General features: G+C 38.0%; 1 protein-coding gene across 3 annotated transcripts in view; it reads right to left on the reverse strand.

Moving 5' to 3' along the window:
- The window catches only part of SOX5 (SRY-box transcription factor 5), a 607966-nt gene that overhangs the window by 459267 nt on the left and 123374 nt on the right, over positions 1–25325 (reverse strand). For all 3 annotated transcript variants that reach the window (XM_079305083.1, XM_079305080.1, XM_079305086.1), the window contains one exon: positions 3639–3725. The gene's annotated coding sequence lies outside the window, so the exon portion shown is untranslated. The remainder of the gene's footprint in view (positions 1–3638; positions 3726–25325) is intronic.

A 25325-nucleotide genomic window follows, 5' to 3' on the forward strand; every position in this document is an offset into this window, starting at 1 on the left:
ACTGCAAACTTGGCTTTTATTTTAGCAATTTTTGCCTGAATAAGAACTTCAGGATTTACCCCATCACTTCTGTATATAGCTGTATAACCACGTGAAGTACGCATAATCCTCCTTTTCTCAAAGAAAATAACTGAATTATTAACTTAAATCCCACCCATTTTAAAGTAGTTATTAGTAAATTTCCACACATTAATTTTACCCAAAAAAAAAATTTCTATTCTTCACAGACAAAGGGGATCATAGTGGAAAATGAAACTTCAACAGCACAAAAAGAGCAGTAGCATCTCTGACTAAATTTCTCACTGAAGAAGTGACATCACTTGGCCAAAGGATTCTGTGGCATCACTTTCTGAAGTGTATTAAAAATGTATTAATTTGCCTATATAAAAATTTCATCATCATTACTCAGGAAAAATCCCTAAACCTACAAAAAAAGCCTTCTGAATAAACAAAAGCTAGAGACACATAAGATAATTTGAAAGAAAGAAAGAAAGAAAGAAAGAAAGAAAGAAAGAAAGAAAGAAAGAAAGAAAGAAAGAAAGAAAGAAAGAAAGAAAGAAAGAGAATTGTTGCATTTGTTCTCCTTAGTTACATTAAGAATAAAAAGCCAAAACTAATGTAATAATGTATCCCAGCAGTTCAAATCTTCTAATTTATGTAGAACGGATTATTACTTAGACAATCTGACCCTGGGCAAAACTTCCTCAGTTGAGAAGATTTACAATCTAATTATGCAGGAAGTTCTGCTGAGACAGTTTGGGTGCAATGGTCTTCTATTACATTAGCTTAGCTAAAATTGCTGCTTCTCCACTTGTTTGGTCTTCCAAGTACTCACATGAAAACAGAAAATCCTTCCTTCATGTCCTTTATTTCCCTTTAGTCTTTCTCAGCATTACTGTGTGCTCAGGCACTTGTCCTCCACCGCAAATAGCAGCAAGGGACTGAGGTCATTAAAAGCCAACTACAAGTTGGCTTTCAGACTTTTGCTTTGGCCCCTGTTTAGTGGAGTGGCTTTAAAAAGGTCCATCAAAGTGCTTTTCATAATTTTTAAAATGATAGTTGCTGGATTGTTTCTCCCCTCCCCTATTGCAAACACCAAGCCCAGAGCTGAAGCCTGTTCCTATACACTTGCTGCTTCATCCTGCACGCACAAAACTAGTTTGCTTTCGTGGGTGGCTCACAGATGTTTTGCTGCTGTCTCAGACACCTGAATATTTTTAACAAACTATATAATTAGATTTAAAAAAAAAGAAAAAAGTGTTCCTCAACACATTCAAAAATAGCAACAGCTTTGTGAGTCTGCAGAGGAAATGATAGGAAATTTGGGTCTAGCATAATTCAAAGTATCTTTTCTCCTGTAGCTACATTCCAGTGCATTGATACACTGCAACACAGCCACAGGAGAAAAAAAAGCTTTGAATTATGTTATATACAGCTGAATTTACAGACATGTCCTATATTAACATAGATGAAGAAATCAATGCCATTTTTTCTTTATAGTAAGTGTTTTGATTTCAAAAGGTCTATGGATCAGCCTTTGATCTTGATAGTTACCATGTGTAGTAATGCACAGTTTTATCTACAGGTGGCAGACTTTTTAAAATCACCTTCAAATTCATTAGTCCATTTTGTTGATACCAGCACCCACATTAAAAAAGTAAGAATCTGTAGCATAAATTTCTAATTAATACTGATCAATTTAGAGGACATATTTGTCAACAAAGTGGCTCAATTCTCAAAGGCTAATGACCCTTCTCAGAATTAAGACCTTATTTTTTTTAAATTGTTCCTCAGAACATAGCATATTTTTTTTTAGCAAATGTTTTTAGCAATTACATATTTTCATTATTTAAAAACAATTCAGCAACTCAGAATTTTTTTTTTTCCCCTGTAAAATAGAAGTTTCCCTTCCTTGATTATTAAGCACTGCCTGGCAAATTAGAGATTTCTTCTTTGATAAGCTTATTTAGAAGAGGAAAAGATGAGAATGTCACAACTAACTTCTGGCATTTTAAAAGATATTAGTGAATTGTACAACTTCTCCATATCTGAATCAATCATGTTAAAATATCATGACTTAGATTGTCATCTCAAATGCATGTCTAAAGCCTCACCATGAAGCAGAAAAGCATCGATTTACACCGCAATATTATCAATCCTTCACATAATCCTGCATTCAAATTTAATTAGAATTTCTTTATTTCTGAAAAAGCGCAGTAGAATAGCCCTCTGCATTTGGGCAAAATCATACAGAAATTAAGAAGGCTGTCTCTGGCTTTTATCTTAGTCAGGCTTTATCTTATCTCAGTCTAAAATCTCAGTTGCACAGCTCTGGCTCTTGACAGCCTTCCACACAATCTCCTCATTTCCAGCCAGGAAAACTGGATGTCTGTCACCATGGCTGCATTTCTAAACCTGATGTTTTAGCAACTGCCACTCATGATACAAGACACACGAGAGCAACCTGGTCAAAGACAGGTAACACCTAACCCCATAAAACACAAGAATGTCAACCTCAACTCCAGTTCCTGAAGACCACAGTAACAAGGATAAAAACAGGGCTACTAAAAGGGAGTGTTTGTCTTTGAAACCTTCATTCTGCAAACATTTACTCTTCATGGAAATCAGATTAAGCACAAAAACTACCACAGGATTGTTGCTTCTTCAGCCCCTAAAATCAAGAGCCAAACAGGATGAGGTGATAAAACACGGCTACTATTTTTAATGAAGAGTCCCTCCATGCTAAAATATATGCTGAAAATGCATTTGTGACATAGGGCAAGAACACTTTTGTAAGTTTAGTAAATAAATGTAATTGACGAGAATCTTCAATAAGAAAGACAGGCAATGAAGAAACTCCCCCTCTTGGTACAGCCCTTGCTGAATCCCCCGTCCCTGCTAATTATGTCTTAATACATGAGAAAGTGTCTTAGCAAGATATCTTGTCATTGATTCCCATAAGAAGAAAGATTAGAACAGGCTGTCATTAATTTGTTTGTCTAATAGGAAAAGTACTGAAATTAGGAAACTATATAATAACAGTCAACAGAGCTACCAATATATATAAGAATATATAAAAGCGAAAAAAATCATTTAACCAGATTCTTCCCCATCCAGTCAGTCTCCCTAATGACAAGAAATATCACATTTGTAAAAATTTAGTACTTGGGATATAGGTATTTACACAACAATGCTACTAAAATATTGCACATATATGCACAAAAGCAAAAGCACCCCAAAACCTAAACAAAACCCAAATCAAACAAAACAATAGTCCAAACCCAAAAATCTTTCACAGTTCTCCTACTGAATGTTATGAATAGATTGAACTATAACTGCAAAGGATTTTGAATGAGTAACAGAAAGTACAGACAAACTTAAAAAATTACACTGAGAATATGCACACTGTAGAATGCTATTTACTTGTTGACATGCCCACTCTTTTCCCTTGTCCCCAGTCCAAGAGTGGTTGAGAAAAACTGAGTACACTAATGTCTTTTGTGGTAACCTAGTAACCTTCTCCTTTTTCTCCACAAGCTTTTCCTTCATACTACACTCTTCCTTCATACAACACTCTTCCTTATTGCCAGCCCTCCAGAGTAATTGCAGTATGTCTTTATATGGCTTTGTTTTCCTACCCAATGCAGAGGAGTTGGGGTTATTTTCAATCTTCGAAAGCTTGTAAACAGGATCAAACAGGAACCCGGTCATCAGCAAGAGGAAGGCTAGAAAAATAAAAGCAAATGCATATCAACAATTTTATTTTAAAAAGAAAATACATCCAAAACATGAAACAAAAGCCTGGGGTCTGCTAAACATCCCCCTCCCCATTCCTTTTTATTTAGTTCATGAACTCTTTTTTGCAGAACAGAGGCTGGTGTAAATTAATGTGTGACCCAAAATATATCACGTGGAAAAGCTGCCATAGAAATATGTAATAGCAAAAAAAAAAAGTAGACATTAGAACTAAAGAAGCACCTCTTATCATGATAAATCAATACAAAGATTGAACCAGGAGAAAGATATGACCACATATACCTGTTTCTCTAGACTGTTTAAACAGCTCAGCTACACTCAGTGTTTTTGTATCCCCAGCCTAACATGCTTGCACAGTTAGCAGTACAAGTAGAGTGCCATGAGCAAGAAGTCCTCTGCATTTGCTTCTGCTTTCAGCTGTCACTCTGTGAGTAGGTGGGTTACTCACACATTTACTCCAAGGCTTAGACATTGTCTTGAGGTTCTTGAGTTGCACCTGATATGGTTCACCTGATGTGCACCTGATGTTCCTGCATGGGTGACAGAGTGGCATCTTCCCCAGGAACAGCACAGCTCAGAGCTTCAGGGATTTGTCAGTGACATCAGTGTGACTTCTCAAACTCCACTTGGACCTCCACAGTTCAGGAGCATGAGGCAACTCAGATCTCTCCGGGCACCTACTGTAGTTGTGGTTGCTGCTGTGTTACCCCAAGCCTTCAGCTGAGAGGGGAGAAATGCATCTTGGCACAAGGTATGCAAGTGTAGGATGCATAACACAGTAATAAACATAAGCCAGTCTGAGCCCATACTTGTGACATGATACCCTGTGCTCACACAGGCCAAAGTCCATCTCAGATGTGGAGTGGTTGACCTTCTAGTCAGGTTTGGCAGCCTTAAGTTTTATTACAGTGTATTATTATCAATCTAGTCTAACCAGAACAAATAATTTGTAGTATGAAATACATGTATGAATATGAATAGGAATTTATTTTATCTTTCAACTACAAAACACACACACAACCAAATTCTGAAATCAACATCCTTAATAAATAAAACCAGAAGCTTTTTCCTACTGGTTTAACTTGACAAAATTACTTTCCCAGCTCTAGAGCTCAGAGATCTCCAGGAAAAGCAGCAGCATATAAGACCACCAAGAGCTGGTGCATGAAGCTTTAAAAGACAACCATCCCTAGTCCCCTACTGAGCTCTGCATGCAGGCAAACTTTGTGAAAACAAACCTCAATTTCCTATATTATTTTTGAGCAATCAGATGAACAAATAGAAATGTGTCCTCTATATATTTTGTATAGAAATCTCCTCAGTCATGAATTTCTGATATCGGAAAGATAACTATTTCTATGGGCTTTTCAAATCTCTGCTGAAGAGGGGGGAAAGTCATTCTTCAATGAAGATAAGTTGTCAAAATTTGCTTGTACAAAAATAAGTCAAATTTTGTGGGACCTGTTTACAAGCACTACAAAGAACTGAAATATACCAATTCCTTAGCTCTTATTGGCAATCAAAGTAATTAATTAACTAAATAACATAATATAAAACCAGTCCTTTATCTTTCTTCCCTAACCCACACATTATTAATAGAGCAGATGTGGACCATGAGCTGCTCACCTCACTCCTAATTAGAATGAAATTCCGGGACAAAAAAGGCAGGTTACAGGACAATCAGAACTAGTAACATCTGTTTACAGAATATTCCCCATCATGTTTTTGTCTTTCTCAGCAACCTGGATCCAAGTGCTTTCTCTGACCTCCTCATATCAGGAGAATACGAGGAAAAAGTAATACTCATGTGGCTCATTCTCTTGTTTGCTGCTACCAACTTTGACCAATAATACTTGCTCATCCTTGTCTTGTCTCTGACGTATCTCCTCCCTTAACAAACTCTTTACAAAACGTATGATTTTCCATGACCACAGATATTTCTAGGTTTTTGAAGAGGCTTTTCTTTCTAATTTCTCTTATTTAGCAGTTACAGGTATAAAAAAAAAAAAACAAGTAACATTAACAACCACCACCACTGAATTTGAATCTCAGTTATATTAGGGTTAGTTTACAAGCGTCACCCACAGTTTATTCCCATACACACTTCAGCATTTTCTTCTTGGTAATTTTATCTACATACAACTTTGTAGTTGGTGCCAAGCAGCTTCAATATTATTTTATTATTTAGTTATTTTATGACTGTTAGAAAAGACAAAGCAAAGCCCAGGCTAACAACTGCCTACAAGCTTTGATGGGAATAAGATTTTTTTTTCCAGGAGCAGAGCTGGAAATATCTGTATGGAAAAAGACCCTTTGAAAAAAAAAACACCCAGATTTATTTGGACTACGCAAATTTTAGTTAATTAGTTGAAGTAAAAATAAAAATGTATTTTTAAAGATTAAAATAACACCCAATTCAACTGTTTATCAACAATGCAATGAAGTAATCACCAAACATTAACAGAGACTCCTGAAATTATGGTTCTTGTCTACAGACTTGAGTGGAGAGACAGACCCAGTAAAAAAAGGCCTGTTGCCATGTGAAGTAACCTAGATCCTACTCTACAATTAAATTCACTTTCATATTTACTGCAGTTTCCATAGGATGGACCTAAGAAAAATTCTGCTTTTAAACTATTTCTTTGACTTTCTCTCTGTTTCCATAAGTAGTCCTACAATACTTTTGTTTCTACAGCAATAATTGGGAATCATTATTTGGGAGGACTGCAAGTGCACCATTGCAGAAGCAGACAGCACTTCTATATACAGGAATTAATCAAACTCTTCCCAAAAAATCTTAATAAGAGAAAATTTTAGGTATAAAAATCTTGAACTGTAGCACACACCCTTACGAAGACTTTTACAGCATTAGAGAAAGTAATACACAATATAGTATATAAAATCTCCTAGAGTAAGTTTTATGTATTGCATTATATTTGACTAAAGTGTTTTTATTTAAATGCTGTACAAATTTTAAGGGGTGAAATCACAGCAACAGTCTTGAGAAGACCAAAGACCTGCCTCTGACCACAACCTCCCCACCATCATCTCCACATAGCCCTACCTCAAAATGCTTCCACTATCTGCAAGTTACATTGTCCTGTTTAAGCTCTGCCTCTTTACTGAGGCCACAGGGAAGATGACACATAGTGACAAACATTGTGGTGACTTTTCTGTGATGATGACATTAGCTTGGGATATAATTTTAGGAAGCAAAGAGAGCAAAGTCCCCAAATTACTCTAGCAATTATCTGCTGGATATTTCTCAGGGGTAAAAAAAAAGAAAAAAATAAAAATCAAACACCTAGCCCACCACACATTTTGCACAGAAAATGCAACCTTTTACAGCAACTGTGACTCTCAACTCTCCACATTTCACCTGGTGGTTAAAAATCCATTCAGTTATGCATCATAGAGAATGAGAGAAACAAGGAAACATGAGGTTTTCTGCATATTCTTTCATTTTCACAAGAACTCCTCAAGACTCACAACTGTTAGTTTTTAACTCTTCAAGTCTTAAATCTGTCTACTGAAGGTTGAGCTGCATCAGTCGTGTTGTAAAGAAAATTGTGTTGATGCATCTTCTGAAGGTGAGATCTTCAGTATCTAGCAAATTCTTCTTCATTCTTAAAAAAAAATTGAATACATAAAAGAAAAAAGCATAAATGTTTTTGAAAACCTGTTGCCTTTAGAAAAGACCCTATCTCCTAATTTCAAACTCTGAAGTCTCATTTCACAAGCCAAAAATCCAATTGACATTATGGCCCTTCAGAACACTGGTTTTGACATGTACTGGGAAGAATCACAAGCTGGCTCTGGATGTTTCTCCTATTTCAAAAAAGTCAAAGCTAGTCTAAACAGAGTGGGTCTGGGGGTTGTTTTAGGGTTGTTTGTGGGTTTTTTTGTTGCTGGTTTTTTGTTTTTCAAATAATTTTTCTGATAGAAAAATGCCAGGGGGCTTGTGCAAGACTACCTTAGTATCTACTTGTTCATATGGCTGGGCTGTAAGAGAAAAGTCAGGAGGGGTAGTAGGTTTCATTGCTTTTTTGAGGGTTTTTTTTTTTTCCCCCTCTAGGTTGGTTTTTTTTTTTCTTTGCTTGTATGTTTTTGGATGGGGTTTTTTTGGTTTTTGGTTTTTGGATTTTTTTTAAACTATTTGCCAACCAGAGTCATTTATCCCCTATTAGATAACGTATAATAGACTATACCGAAAGGGTCACTGGCCTTCCATTTAATGATATTACCGGCACCAATCTGCATTTTCCCGACAATGTCCCTCAACACAGAATAAATGGCTGATCTCTTCACAATAACAGCTGATTTCTCTTTATTAAGCTAAAAAGGTCACCATTTTCTACGGCTGGGCCGCCCTGCACTATTGATAATTTTATGCATAAACAAATGGCAAATTTGTGCCACATAAATATGCATTAGCAATTACTTTTTCCTCGGGCAACGCTCACCGCATGCAAATGTGTCCCTCACAGGGCCTGGTGCCTTTTGTTTTAGCTCTTGAGCAGCTAAACAAAAGAGCACAATAAACAGTTTAAAAATTGCCAGTCAATAGGAAATGCAAATGCAAAGGTAAATAGCAGGAAACTTTTGCCCAAGCAAATAAAACTAAATTTTAAAAAAGCCAAACAAAAATCATGCAAAGAAATACATAAATAAATGGAAAGGACTCTCTCTTTTCTCTCTACTCTATCTGCAACTCTATTTCTTTTTGATAGAGACATGACTAAGCTGCTCTTTGCACTGCAACAGTGGAACACAAATGAAAGCACCTAAAATGTACATATTTGGTTGGGTATGTTTTAAGCTGGACCCACACTGGCAGGCAAAGGAGGCAAAAGAAAGATGTCTGCGAAAATCCATAATGGATGCATGGGTTAGCTTTTTCTGGCTGAAAATTTTCATTAAATCATTTTAAAGAAATCCTACATTTGAAGGAATTCCTGAAAAAGGCATCATCTGTAAATAATGATTTGGGATTTTATTACTAGGGAGGTGCCCAGAAAATACCAAGATATCTGTAACTACATACAGACATCTGTAGTAACTGCCTAATAAATATGGTCACTTTGGAAAGTTGAACTACATATAATGTCCTTTACCCCAGAGACAGAAAGCTTGAGTTTCTCTTGTCTTATCCTTGGACTACTCAATTCTGACAGCAAGTCAAAGTTGTATATAAGACACAGGATAAGGGGAAAATATCAGACCCAGACACTAAATTGCTATGACCATAGAAAATCAAACCTGACAATTTTAGGAGAACTGATGATTCTTTTGAATTTTCCCCTTCAACAGAGGGGCTTTACTGCTGCAGAGGACAGTGTGACACATACAGTGATTATTACTGTTTGTAGGCAGGCTACTAAACGTGCGCCAGAACAACACATTGTGCACAAACATATGCTAAGGCCACCTCAATGACCCAGCTAAGAAACCTGCTTTCTCTCCACACAAATTCTGAGTGGAAATAGTAGGGCATGAGGGATAGCCAGCAGTGTAAGCTGTACCTTAAACTAAAAATGTTTATTAAAAAACCAAACTTAAAACATGTAGGCATACCTTCTGCTCTTAAAAAAAAAACAACCAATCAAACAACAAAACCAAACATCAAACCAAACAAACCAACCAACAAACCAAACAAAAGAACAAAATATCCTAATAAATCAAACCCAAAATATAATTTAGTTCAACAGAAATTGAAGAGACTAATCATGTGCTTCAAATGTTTCCCATATAGGGGACATCATGCAGCAGATAACCCACATTGACAAATTTGTATGATAATAATGTCCAAGGGGTTTATTTTTAGAGAATGGGAATGTTCCTGTCAATGTAAACATTCAGCAGCAATCCTACGTTTTTCCCACCCAATCAGTTGTCACAGAATGACAATTTCGCAGAATTAATTTCCATGAATTATACTAAAAATCAACAAGCTGATAAATATAATTTTTTTGCCAGTTAATTCAGTTCATTTCTTGCCTTTTACTACCCCTGATTTTGGCTTGGATGATTTTGTAACACTGCTTTACAGGAGGACTTTTGATCCTGATAGAACCTGCTAGAAGTGTTAAATAGCAGCAGTGGTAATTTTTTTTTAACTACTCTCTTTCTAAGAGACTCTTACACATGGTCCAGGATAGGAGAAGCTGCATCAAGCACAGGACAAGACATGCCCTCACAAAGAGAAAGTCCTCATTTTAGGCTTTCAGCCAAGAGCACTCTCACACCAGTGACACATTTCAGCCACAAATCCACAACCTGTAATTTCTCTAAATGGTGATAAGATGATCAGTTCAACATAGTATGTGAGAATATAGAAATGCCCTCTTGCTCCTTTGCCATCAACCCTTCTTGGCTATGCTTTTTCCCTTACTGTGTACCAAGAAAAAAAAAAAGGTACTATAATAGCACCTTCTGCTTTGGGTAAGTCAAGGCTCACCCAACAACTGCATACCCATTAAAGAGAGCATCCTCAGTTAAGACACTGCCTTCTCCAGCCAGCCTTTAGAGCTGCTCCTCGAACATGCCAATGCTGTTAAGGGGCATCCACCTGCTAACAGACTCACTGCAAATCCCAAGGACTTCAGAAATAACATCTTGCAGAAATTTGCATACCGTTTTGTTAAGCCAAATGTGACTGAAAGACTCACGGTTATACACAAAGTTCTTCTAAGGTCATCAATAGAGTGAAAAAAGGCATAAGCAGGTATGATAAAGCAAGATCAAATAAATTGTTTAAATGCCTCTGCAGAGGTAGTTCTCACGAATGTCCCTGTGACCAGTCTGCTGCCATTAACATAGTTAGAAAGTCTGTAATAGGAAGAAAATTATTACTACATAAAATATTCCTACAAAGAGAGACTGCTGCAGAATTGAAATGAAAAGATGTAGCTCAATCTGTTAATGCCCATCCCACATGTGTGAATGTGATGAACAGTAGAGAATGAAATGACTGTTAAATCTCTGTTAACAAGGGTATTTTAAATAGTAACCATGGGTCCTTCTGTATTGGTACCATGTTTTAACAAAATTTGATAGGGTTATTCATGTTAATCCCCAAAACTAGCACCAGCACTATCAAAACAAGAACTCCAAAGAACATACCAAGAGATGGCCATTTTCTACAACTGTGGGTGGAGTTGTTTTTGTAAGAAGGATGCAGCTCGAGAGAGTGAGAGAGGAATATGGAAGAAACTATTTTTGTCAAATTCAAGCTCTCTAGCTCTCTCTCCTAACAATTTCAGCTTCTACTCCTGTTTCCTAGTCCCCATTTTCAACAATAGTTATTGTCACTGGTGGTTAAAATAAGTTTTCCTTTAAAAAAAAGGCAGAAATGAGCATGCACAACTACAATCTTCATAGAAACATGCTTTTAATATCAGAGACTACTTTTTTTTTTTTTTCTTTTTTAACAGATTTCCTGGAAATCTTTGAAGTTAAAGCTTCTGGCAAGAGCGAGTTTCTTTAAGAATTTTAATACTGCACATTGATAGTGTCTAAATACTTATTGTGTATATATTGATATGGTTATGCACTTGGAGAAAAGATAACTAGATGACAATACAAATGCTGACATATCTTCATTATAGGCTTTTAGAATTTAGCCATATACCAATTCTTTCCTTGATGCCATGTTATTAGATCATTACACATGTATGCACACACTCATACACACACCTGAGGATACTCAAAAGCAACTAATTCCAAGCATTACAGTTTAATCCTACCTCCTCCCCCCTCCCAGACTAAGTATTAGTACTTTAAGATGTGTCCTATTAACGCAGCTACACCCCTCCTCTTTAATTCTTCATTCTTCTCCCTTCAATTTATTGCTCTCAGTTGTTTTGAATTTGGAAACATCAAAAATTGTCAGCAAGAACTTAGCATGAATTAGTATCAGAAAAGTAGTGGGTTTTTAAATTAAAGAAAATATGAAGTTTTTGTTCTCCAAATCTCCTCTTTCCTCTTCTTTCTCCACCTCAAGAATAGTCAAAATGTGCTTCTGCAATCAATCATCTGAAAAGCAAGCTGGATTTCTTCTCTTTCCTTCATATTCACTACCAGTAATAGTTCCATGATTAAGACTCAGCTGACAGTTCTCATGCCACTGAAGCTGAAAAAAATCCAGCTCACTCCTCCAGTAGCTGAATTGGTCCTCTAGGAAGGGGAGGGGGGAAGGAGTATGGGGAGATAAACACATCTGATCGGAAGACATCCACAGCAAGGCAGCACTCCCTGCTCAAAGATACCAAAGCACCCATCTCAGGCAACTACAGTCTCTCAGGAGATAACAGATTTAAGTATTCCACTCAAAATAGTAAGAAAAAAAATCTGAAGGTTTCCGTATGAACCCAGCAGAATTGACCAAATGTATCCATCTGTTCACTTTCATATAAGCAATATGTATGCTGCCAGGATTGGACCTTTTCTAGGGCAGGGCCCTGGGACTTCAATTACATCTGCCACTTCCCCACTTTACAGCAGCCTCAGCAGCAAAGCAGGATTTTTTTTTTAAGAGCCTCAAAATAGCATCCTGAGGAAACACACAAGAAAATTACTACTTCTACATTTTCTTCCTTTTCTACCTGATGACTTTGCCTCAGTACCTAATATCAATATCAAATGGGATGTTCTGAGCTGAGAAACATGGAAACATTTCAAGAAAGCTTTTTTAGTGTCTCATTTCCATCTCCTTAGCTCAGAAGGGACTATTTCATAAGCAAATTTGAACACCTTCAAGCAACTCATGATGAGAGTATCCCGAATCAAATTAGTTACCTCGCCTCTATTAAACTGGCAAAGCAGCAAATCCTCATCCCTCCCAGCAGTACATAATCACCAGTACAACAGGCAGACCAGAACCTCCAAATATGGCTGCACCTTACATACCCCAGACTTGAACTATAGAATACAGATTACTTTTGAAAATTTATATTGCTGATAATGTTGCTTATTTCAGCTAAGACAGTTTGTTTCTTTTTCTGATGTAAGCATGAAAATCTGTTTCCTTGAATGCAAAGCAGTACTTCTTGCTTTAGCAACTGTGGTACACGCAACGAATCAGCACAACAAAGGCAAAGGTAAATTTTGAATAATTCACTAAATCTCTGGAGTAGTGGTTTTCAAAGGACTGTATTCTAAACCACTGGTGTTGTAAGGCCGCCGTTGTGATGTTTGCTTTTCCTCTCTAAATATTCAGCCTATCAGCAGGAATCAAATCTCTACTACCACTCCACTTGAAACATCTTATTCTTAGTTGTGGTTGGCCTAATATAGATAGTATTTATAAGAAAATAAATGCAGCAGCCAATACACAAAAATACAGAGTATACAAACTGAACAAATGAACTGCTTGACTTCATACATTGTCATTCATTACCTGATCCACACCTCTTTTTTTCTTAATCACTCTCACTGTCACTGACACAGCTTAAATCATTCTTCCATGACCTTGAAATGTGCATGGAGGAATGCAATTCTTGCCACTTGCCCTTTGCAACCACCGATCAGAATGTTGTCCAAGACTGAGGGAGTTCTCAATTTACACGTATGCAGAAAAGACTTCCTGAAAATCAGTGCAGCAGACTGAATGGCCTGGTAAGTTGGGCATGCTACCCCTACACAGGTCTCTGTGCCTCTCTCATTGTGACAAGCTGCTTCACAAGCTTCTTCCAGCAGCTCCTCTGGGTCATCAGACTGCTCCCAGGTTTTACACTGGAAAGTGCTACAAAGGCAGTAAAATGTCACGCCCTTCTGTCTACTACCAAATTGTAAAGGCAGATGAAGCAACTTAACTCCATGTAAAGACCTAGAGCACAGAAAAACAGCACAGATTTTAAAAATGGAGTAACGGGCTGGCAGGAGCTGAGGAGAAACAAATATGGGTGAAGATGAGAAAAACAAAAAATAATTTAGAATATGCAAAGACTGCCACAGGCCAGTACCCTCACAACTGGGAACTACCGCTGGACTTCTGACCAACTCAGCCTACGTGCTGCTGTCCACAACTGGCAGAAACCAGCAGGACTTTCTTCTAATTATCTGCAAGTGACAGTGCTCTGATGGCCTAAGTGAGAAGGAAAGGGTGGTACACCTCTACAACATTTTCAGTTTAATACTCTAAAATTCTCTAGTGAAAAAATATTGAGCCAAAGTGACAATCAACAAAATACTGTACTTCAAGATTTCACCATAATTCCTTAGTTAGCCATTGGAAGCCCAAGCTAAGATTCAATCTTCATGCATACACATACAACTCTCTAATTATATAATCACATTCCAATTTTTTCTAGAAGAGTATCACCCCAGAAGAACCAGCTCTGGGAATGAACATGAGTTGCATACTTATAAAGTTGTCTGCTGGACCATGAACTCCTTTTAGGTACTGGAACAGGAGATTTGAAGGCAGTAGAGATTTGCAGGCCAAAAGGAGGACAGTTTTGCAAGAATCCAAAAACTTGCAGGAAGCCCTTTGTCATACATGTACCACTCTCTGACCTGGTGTACCTGAACAAGTACTTGGGGATGCTATATTTTGCAGTCAACTGATGCTTTATTTTAGAGATACAAACAGATAATAAAGTGAAAACAACATTTTGAAAATTCAGATCTGACTCAGTTGAATTTAGAAGCCTATCACAGGAGTTACCTTCCCTACACATCAAATGGAGGTGCGGGTACCTCCAGAGACTTGCATGGAGAATTTAATTCTAAGTAAACCTCTGCATTTTCTTTTGTCTACTGACTGAACAGAGGCCTAAGCAAGATACCTCCTCTTCAGTTATCATCATGAAGAACTAACAGAAAAGGCTAAAGACCTGTACCTACCTGGGCTCAACCACCCTACTGAAAGCCCAATTCTTCTATGAGTGTACCACCAGGCCAGTTTGGAGGCTGGATTGTCACATGGCTCTAGTGTTCTTGCTGCATAGTAGCAACACTTTGGAAGAAGGGTAGAAAATACTTTTTTCCTCAGGTGTTGCCCTAGAACAGGTGTCAAGGGCACAGCTCTGGGTAGGAGACTTCAGACACTTTAATGTAATCCAGAAACTCCCTAAGGCAGATAAATATTCAGAATTAAGCAGGTTTCAGTGAACTGGATTTCTTCCAGATTCTAAGATGACTGTAGCTATGTAGGTAGAATTTAACTGAACTGGGGTGTTTTCTTCCCCTTCAAAAACTTTCCTCACCTATAAAACAGAGTACCACTCAGATAGATGTTGTGAGAATCAGTTAAAATCTTTACAACATACAGGTAACACAGTGATAAGCATCACAGAGGAGGCTATAGGAAGTTATTAATTTTCACATGTATGGGTTATACCAATAATATTACAAAATTTCTGGTTTTAAGAAATTCTGGGGTTTGAATGTGTGCAGAATATGCCTGCCACAGGGACACACAAAGGCTTTTAAAAAATATGGAATATCTTCTCATTCTGTCACCACTGCCATTTCAGTGGTCTGATGTGTGATCATGTAATTAAAGATGGTATCATAATGCATATGCACAAAGGGGCTGAATTAAGGTTGTGCAGGCAAATCTAATTCTGGCATTTCCTATGCTTTGAGAGCCTGACTTCACAATCTTAGTGTTCATTTATCCAACAGTTTCTGTATGTAATACCATACATTAGATACACATGTCAGGAACACTTTCTCCCTTGCTGCATGTTCTGATTTTGGGAGATATGTTTATATACATATGAACATACACACATTTCAAAAGCAGGACAATACAGAGCCATGTCCACTGACCATCTTTCCTCCTAATTCAAGGCATTGCTCACTGCCATTGATTCAACCACAAGAACAACCAAATTCTTTTTTACATGTGCTAGTTCAGTTTGGTTTATCCTCGGGGAAAAGCACTTTTTCTTCCCTCTTGCAATTGCAATATTTTTTCTACTTACTGAGCACAGCTTTCATTCCAGCTCGAAACAACTCTCAGAAAGAGCTCCATTAAGGCACTATGCTGTGCATTCTTCCCTGACACTGCCTGTTTTGTCTGCCAAGCTCTGGCCACACACTAATGCTTACTTACCCAGTACCTGGAATTTCCAGCCTGCAACCATACGCCCTCTCAGTCCTTGGAGTATTGATTCTAGCTGGGATCCTTGTAACATATAGGTAGTTTTGCCAGCTAAGCCCCAAGGAAGATGCTTCACTCCCAGACAGAAGATGTGCCAACTTAGTGCATGCACACCATTTTCTCCCCAGTCACTGTCCATTGTTCTACATCTTTGTTACTCACTAATACCTTAATCATATATTTCAAAACAAACCCAGAAACTTCACACAATCAGCCTTAAATACTAACACACTTCTGCAATACAAACACACACAAACACACACACACAGGTCTACAGCTCTCAACCAGACATTGTCATATAAGCTTTTCCTACAGCCATATGTGGCAAAATGCACTGCTTGTTCAGGTTTTTACTTGTGTTCTCTGCTGTACAAATACTGCACTGTAAGACTTTATGAGGCAGATGAGCATGCCCTCACTGAGGGAAAAATCCTCCTGGTTTGTGCTAATGATAGCCACAGTGAACTCCAGGACTGAAATAATGGGAATTTCCTCTTCACAGTTTCACAAAAGCAATGTTGAGCACTCAGACACTAAAATCACCTTGAATCTGAGCTTCCTGAGAGGCAGTTTGCAGTCTCACACAGTTAACAGTCTAGATCCTTTCCTCCTCCTCCTCACACCAGTTTTCTCTCTCAATTTCATAGAATCCAACCTACAGTTGTCCTAGAATTTCAGAAAGTGATAATTTTCTGTAGAGGTAGTTTATCTGACATTGGGCCTATAGCACAGGAGGGCACTTGTAGCTTCTAATCATCTTCTCCATCTGTTCACCATAAGCAACGTTGATCTTCAAATTACACAACCTACACAATCCTGAAAGAGTCTTTTACTTTCCGGTAGGACAATCTGCTCCTTCCCTTTCCCCGTTTATTGCAATCTGCAGGATCCTTGCACTGCCGCACATACGGAGAATGAGAACATATCAATCTACCCTAAATGACCTTGAAAGGCTGAATCAGTTAACCAAAACAGGCAGAAACTGCAGCTCTCCAGTAGATTCCTCCTTCCTGAAGTTATCTGTAAACCTCATTCTTTGCAGTGCACACACTGCAGTAATCATAAACGCAGTCCCAAACAATGCTGAAATTCTGTCAGTGCATCTGTGGGGTCTGAAACACTGTTCCCAGCAGCCTGTCCTGAACCATTCTTGTTGAGGCAACCTGATACTTCCTTCAGGCATGCAGCCTTGGAGCAGCCCCAGCCCAGCATCATGCCACCCACACCTATCCCCACTCTTTGAAAGGCATCTGCAAAAGCACGGATGGGCAGGAGGGGCAACAAGCCAGCTGGCAGCACTGCAGTCCTTTTTCTGCCCAGGAGACAACCACTTCAAAGCAGGAATGCAATGGGTGAGGCTTCCAGGAGAGGAAACAGTAACCACGGTAGGAAGGAAAGAACTCAGGAATTCCGATGCCTGACTACAGGTGCTCCCATCAAATGGGAAACAGTTAATACAGTTAACACAGAGAAAATGAAGAGAAAAAACAGCTATCTGGCTCTCCACAATATCAAATGAACCTTTTATATGAAAGATTTGTAGTGATAGAGGATCTTGGGGTGCTTTCTTATAGAAGAAATATTGTTTGTTCTGCTTCACCACTACTTGCTTGTTATCATCAGCCACAAGCCACCAAAGGCAGGGTGCTAAGTGGAATAAAAACTGCAAGACATGTTTTTAAAAAATCCCAAACAAAATAAAGCCCCAAAAAGTCACATAAACACCAAAGCAAGTCAATCTGCCCTGTAGCCAAAAGATGCTTCACAACATGGAGCCGAGTCACACAGGGTACATGAGCCCAAGTAGGGACAAACAGACTGCTAGTGATACTTAGGAGCTGACAGGATATGGCTAAGTGGCTGCCATCACTGTGGCAGCTTTATCACACACCAGTGGTTGGTAATACTGTGCACACCACAGAACTGATAGTGATATTCCTAAACATAAGCCATTGCATGTGCACTTCTCTTAAAGCTCCATCTCCTACACATCTGTGAATGCACAAGAATTCAGCTTTCATTGCATTTTTATCAGGTCTCTATCTCTTCTGCTTCTGGATAAAGCTGGTAGAAGCACTACTGACTTAAGACCTGAAGTAAAATAAAGACATCATGATATTTTTGCTTTAATCTTAATGTTTCTGAATCAAATATTGGATTTTTCTGGCTGGCACTTAAAAAAAAATCTGGCCATATCATATATTTCAGAAACTGCCTGCAGGTATTTGAAACTTGAGTCATAAACAACTAAGGATACCAGGCATGAGTACAAAGGGATGACTAGCAATGTCTTACCCCATACATGCCCCCCAATCTGGCAAGTGAACCTGAAAATATGTCACTATGGCATATTACAATATACTATTTTTAGCTACTTCTGCCTTACAAATGGAGTCTTTATGCATAAATGCCTGCAAGAAACAAAACTTTCAAGACATGCTTTGGTCTTGGGCAATTTTACTCAAGGCATGAGAAGCAGTGAGTCCTTCTGGCATAGGAGCAAGCTGTACCCTACCTACAGCTCCACTGTTTGAAGGTTTTAATTCAATAAATATGGCGAGGAGTAAGAACTTGGTGTTTTACTTTCCAAATATTTGTTTATCTGCACTGTTTTTACCTTTTAGCCCCACCAAATAATGTGTCTGTGGATCCTCATAGGTTAAAACTTAATTTGGTTAACAGCCAGTTTGCAGACAAGAAGCAACATAGAATATGCATTTCATCATTCTTGCTTCATATCCATAGATATTCACACACACTATTTATATGATCAAAGGCTACTAAACTATTCCAGTAGCTATACAAAACTATTCCAAATCAAGCAAATAAGTATTAAGATTTCCAGATTGTCAAAGTACCATTTTTTTTCTTTTATTAATATCAAAAGGGCTAAAATTCAAAACAGGTCAGACTGGATTTACTTTTCTGGGCTGTTAATTTTCACAGGTAGCAATGACTGACAGCTTCCACTGCCTTTGCAGGGAGATCGACAGGTCCACTAAGTTTGCAAACGTGTCCTAAGCAAGGGTTTGTAACTGCTTGTCAGGCTGCACTGCAGCAAAATAATAAGGGGCATTGATGAGCCTTAGCTACAAAGCAACAGGTTCTTACACAGCAATCTTATCAGCCTTTAACTTAGGAAGAGTTGACTGTAATTCTAAGAACAAACACCATTAATTAGGACAATAATAAAAGCACCCTGGCATGGGAATTATCTCCAAAATACTAGTTGAAATTTCTGATATTAAGTTTAAAAGTCAACATGGCTTTCCCAGTACCTAGAGCAGGTGACTTAGAGACACAGATGTGATGGGTAACAAGTCTCAACAGTCCTTCACCTACAGTCCCAATGACCCCACAGTGAACACACATCTCTGTGTCCTCTGCTCAGTAGAGCCAAGCAGAGATTTTTCAGTGCCTTGCCAGGGACCATGCCTTCAACCTGCTAGTTCCAAGCACATCCCACTTTAAGAGAAATACATTAAAATTTAAAAAGCTTAAAACCCAAGATTCAATACTTTCTGCTGACTATTCTACAGCACTTATCATCTTTCAATATTTGAATTAATATTAATTAATGTATAGAAAGTCTTCCAAGCCTAGTAAAACTATAACTTACAAATATTCCAACACTGTTAGGCAGAGACCCAGTCTCTGCAAATGGTCATACCTTTTCTGCTTTTAATGGCACAAAGCAGAAGCAACGGGCAAGAACTTCAGGGAGATAAAAAATGAGTTTTCCAACACATAAAAGTGTGAGTATTGGAGTGCAAAACAGTAGCAAGATATAATACAAACCCAGAAATAAGGGTAAGAAGCTTGAATGTTGTTATAGAAGCAGGTGGAAACCACTCAGACATCGTTAACTGTGGTGGGATGTTTCCGTGTGCCAGGGATGCTAGTGGCAATGTGATTAATATTCCAGGTACAAAAGCAAAAGGAAGTGGATTTCAGTGTGGTTTTCAACTCAAGACCCTGGGGGAACATATTAGTTCAAGCCTGGAACAAATCTCTGGAAATTAATGATAAATCAGACAGAGGGGTCAATGTATTACAAGGGACACATCTAAAGCCATTATTTTATAACAGCTGATGGCGATAGCTGCTCAGGAGGGAAAAAAAATAAAATGCTGATTTTACAGATATTTGGAGGAACGGAATTATCACTCTAGGGGAAAAGTGCAGAAAAGATGACAGGGTACAAAGGTCCACCAAGATTTATTGAAAACTAGAGGGGAAATGTAAGCTACGGGGAATGAACATTCAGTGCACACAAAACAGACACCACAAAATACAATAATTAGAATACTAACATAGCCTCTATTAAATAAAAATAAAAAGAATTTTTTTTTAAAAAAGGCAGTTCCCCAACAAGACCTAAAGCATCAGTGCAGTCTAAGAGCGAAGGTGCACAGAGCAAGTAGCCCTGTGATTCCAATCACCGCTCAGCCATACTGACTAGACATTCCCCCTGCCTTTTTCTGACTACTACTGACTAAGTAATAGCAAGCTTAATACATCTGGATTTATGATTAAAGAGTACTTAGAAAAGATTGATTTGCCCTGCCTGACAGCAAACATGAATAGCCTGGAAAAAAGAAATAAAGGGTTAGAAATCACACAGACTTCAGAAGACATGAAAAGGGACAAAAGTGCTGGCCTTAGTGGCTTTTATTTGAAAAGAATAAGTCCACCCCCAACCTTCAGATTATATACCTCTTTCTACCAGAGGCAGGATAATAAAATGCTGCCTAGGATGATATCAACATGAATCTTGCCAAAAAAGAAATTATTGAATCCATAAAAAAAAACTTTTCCATCCTTCTATGCCTTGCATACTACACTCTTTAAATACATGCATCAATGCTAAAAAAACTTAAGTGGAACAGGTGAAAATGCATTCATAGGGTACCATAGTCATTTATTTGTCAAACATCACATTCATTCAAGAGGCACTGGCTTTCAGAGAAGTCAGATAATATAGAATGTCAGAATCTAGTAATAATAAGTAGTATCTAAATGCAACAAGCCATTACACCACTAAAGATAAAAATCTCCTATTCTGTACTAATCAAAATACATAAAAGTTGTTAAATCTTGGTACCTAGAAGGGGAATTAATCTGTTTCCTGAATACAGGCTCAAGAGTACTGTTACTGCCGGTATCAGCATCCAAAATTCCTCCACTCCTCCTGACATGATGAGGGCCGTGACAACCATCCTGGTGGACTGACATACACTGACACATGCTGACCACAAATCAGAGGAAGATGTCAAGTATTCTCTACCAGCCAGCTGTCCACAAAATAAAATGCTGCTGCTCTGTTGATGGAAAGGGAGGGCTCAGCTGGTCATTTACTGAGTGATCTTCAAGTTCGTATCGAGAGGGAGCCGAGCAATGTGCAGAGTGCTCAGAGCTCTGCAATCCCCTACCTATCATGTGCTGCAACAAGCCAGGACTTCATCCTAAGCAGCTGTCAACTCAACATTTTCAAGAGCAACAAATTCATTAAAATGGTATAATTATGCCTGAAACTTTCCATGATAACCAGGACATTTAATCATATGGCTTGGTTTCTAATTAACTAAGTCTTGAATACTTCAACCAGTCTTAAAAATTCCAGACTTTATATCTATATATTTGTCAAATGGCACAAATTATTCAGATTATTAAAAAAGGTCTTTTCCTTAAATTACTCTTCTACTTTTGAAATGTAGATTCCATAGTAACAAAACTTCAGGAGAAAAGAATTCGAAAGAACAAAATTAAAGAGGACATACAAATGCTATGATACAGATCTTTCAGGAGAGATCAGATGTTAAAATTAAATAGCATTGGGAACCAGTCACTGGTAAATTAAAATCAAACTAAGCAAAAATCCCATGAAGACCCATCAACTTTCACAGGTACACAGTAGCAGAAATACTACAGGCCACAACACGATATTACTTAAGGCACCGGTTTTATTTGAGTTGGCCAAAAGCACTAAAGAAATACAACTTGGATGGTGGGAAAACACAAAACAAAGTTTATGACCGTTTCTTCAAAATTTGCATCCAAATTACAACTGCCCAAGCAAACTGTGAGTTCCTCATGTTCTTTTTGATTTGCAACATGAAAATTTCCTGCAGTACAACTTGTTTTGTCCAAGCACTGAGCACTAAAATTTCCTATTAGAAAAGCCAATGGCAGTTCTCATTATTTATTTCCTCTTAAACTCAAGAAGAAATCATTATGTAAAATTTCATATTTGGAAAGGATAAAATATATCTGAAACAAGTTGGGATAGAATAAACTGGCAGTTACCTGCAACTGCTTATGGATGTATGAAACATTAGGAAAAACACAAGAGATGGAATTTAATGTGCAAAGTGAAAGCACGACTGCCAAAGGTAAGTGAAAAAATGAATCACACAGGGTTTGCATTTTCTCCCATCAACATCACTGTAGGGCATTGGATATATATGAGAAAAATATCTGCAATTTCACAGTATACCCAAATTTTACCACTCCCTTCTCATTCCTGTTGTCACAATTAACAACATGCAATCCTTACAGCTGATATCAGCCTGGTGTATCCCTGAACTCCTTATGTGGGTTTTTCCTGCTGTAGAACTGGTTGCATTACTTAGTTCTTTTCCCTCCCCTCCTTCCATAGGGAGCCTTCTCTCAAATCATAAATAGAAGCCACCAGTTTTTCCTTGCAATCTGACTATCAATTTGCACCTCAGCATTGGAAGGCTAGAACTCTATTGTTTTGTTAATTGTCAATTTGCATCTTTGAAAGGTGTTGTGCATTTTCTTCTTTTGGCAGGTTAGGACTAATTCTGCATGTTAATATATATGTGGGTGGTTTGATAGAAAAAAATGTTTTCCTTTGGACTGCAGCTTATTTTAAAGGTGCTGTTTTATTTATTTTCTTTTGCTAAGTTGCTAAGTTTTCTTAGACAAATCTTGTTCCAAAGCTAGTAGGGACTACTCTGCCTAAGAAAGAGCTAAAAGGATAAAACTCCTTTTCCAATAGGTTTGTACAAGTTTATTTAAATGTTACCCTCTAAAAAGGAAAAATCATAAAGGAATATTTAGTTACACTTTCCACTTATGACAATCAATCAACACGCTCCTGTGAGTGCCAGTCTTTGGACTCAGCAATCACAAATGGAATTTAAAAAGACCCTTCCCTTATAATCTTTAGAGCAAACCAGAATGAAGCCACAAAGATTGGATTTAGATCTAGAGTCCACTACAATGTCAGGATATGACTCTCCTTCCAAGAGAGTTCCTTTCCAGCCGCCACTTGGAGAAAACTTGGAAGACAGTGGAAATATTGAAAGCCTTCTCCCAAGGAAAACAAAACAAAACAAAACAAAACAAAACAAAACAAAACAAAACAAAACAAAACAAAACAAAACCAACCACCAAGACCACCAAAAAAGCAATACAGGCTTTTAAGTGATGAATCCAGTCACATGGGCTGATCCACATAACCCATCTAGATAGAAAGACCTGCTGACCTCCTATTTTGACACTAATGATTTGGAAGGAGTAGAGAGATCTTTTAATTTGGACTTACTTGTCCATTCTTTCATGGTGGCCAAATACAGAATACATAGCAAACAGTGAATTTAAACAAGAAGCCAGTTTCATTACATAAGGAAAACCTGCGATTTACTGAAATTTTGATACCACAGACACAGGTTAAAGACCCAAAAGCAATTTTGTTGGATGCACCTCTTAATAATAAAAATATTTTCCTGCTTGATGGCTGGGTGATCAGACACAGCTTTGCTTCAGGTTTGACCTAATTTTCTCTTAGCCTTATTAAAGAATCAAAACTGATATGGTAGTGCTTCAGCGAGTTAATGTGCCTCACACCCACATATTTCATTCTCTCACCTATTCTCTCTTTTTTTTGCCCTGAAAAGAAGAGGAAAACCTCCTCAGACGGCACTGAGCATTTCAGCTGGTAGCATTCCCTACAGGAACAATGCAGTAAAAAGTAAACACTTCCCAGAATTGAGCATGTAGGGATTTTACAATCATCCTGTGCCAATACAATGGCTGAAGACAGACCATGCTCTAACAGAGATGTACAATAAAATCTCTCTAATACTCCACAGATCAATACAGCACTTCCAGTAGGCTAGTTAAGTATCTGGGCAGACATTTCCTGACTCAATGTTGAAATACGAATAAAATATATTAACTAATCCTGACCTGACAGGAGCACTTTTCCCTTCAAACAAACAAGACCAAGTATTTCAAAGACCTCCCTTGCTCTTTTTTTTTTTTTTTTTCCCTTTCTGCTCTTGACTGCTCCAGACTAATAGTTCAAGTGTGTTTACTGTTCTCCATGACTTACCTTCTGCCCCACTCCAGGGCAAGGACCCTGCTGTGTTCTCCCTCCTAGAGTAAATGCCAGACCTGCTCTCCCACAGTGTGCAATGTTGCCCAGGAAACAACAGTTGGACAAAACCTCTGGGAATTCAACTCAATCTCATGAGGCAAATGGATCAGAGATCACCTATTGGAAGAGACTTGAAATTCCTCTGAAAGATAAAATTTTGATTTCCTCCCCAAATCCAAGTAATAAATTTCTAACAATTTCACTATATCAAGAATTCCACCAAATCAGAAAACCACCAGATTTGCATTGTTATCCTTCAGATAAGGATTGACAATAATTCTCCAAGCCCCAGAACAAAAGATTAGATGTGGTAAATCCTGAGAATTTTATAAGAGATGCTTTAAGAAGTGTATCAGTGCACTGACAGATCAGAGACTTGACTCTGACCTCTGCAGAGCGTGAGCTCTCTGGAGCAGCAACTCCCTCTCTCACATGCACAGTTCCTACCATAGCAACAAGCCAATCTCTCTGGCAGTGTAGAAACAGCAGCAAATAGGGAGGCAGGACTGAGCTTTTCTGCTGATGAACTTTTAAGTCTTGTAAGGGCACAAAAGACTTACAGGATTTAAGAAGAGAAATAACTGTGCTACTCTGTCTGCAGCTTCATTAACACTGCACTGGCTTGAAATTGATTCAACTTTTTAAAAAGTCATATTACTACAACAGCTCTATTTCAGTACTTGTCCTGGCCCAAGCCAGGACAAGACATTTTCAAGATCTGACAGAAGGTGTCTAAAGTACCAGGACACCAGACTGTGTTTCTTTCCTATTACTTTTTGTTCTGTGAAAAACTTAGTAAAACATTACTGTGATTATATCCCCAGTTAGGAATACTAACTTATTTCTACTGGTATTAAAATACCCTGTCAAAGCCAGTGGAAGTACCTGCCAGAACATGACTTCCATGACTTCCTTTCAGAAGTGCATCCGTGTCCTGTTACTTAGTTTTCAAGAATTTTATTATATCCATAATCCATGAGTTATAAGCTCATTTCTAGCCAAACTCACTATCAGGAATTTTCCAGTTTATCCTTCTGATGCTTTCCTGTCTTG

Source organism: Erithacus rubecula, assembly GCF_903797595.1.
Source record: "Erithacus rubecula genome assembly, chromosome: 4".
Classification (NCBI taxonomy): domain Eukaryota; kingdom Metazoa; phylum Chordata; class Aves; order Passeriformes; family Muscicapidae; genus Erithacus; species Erithacus rubecula.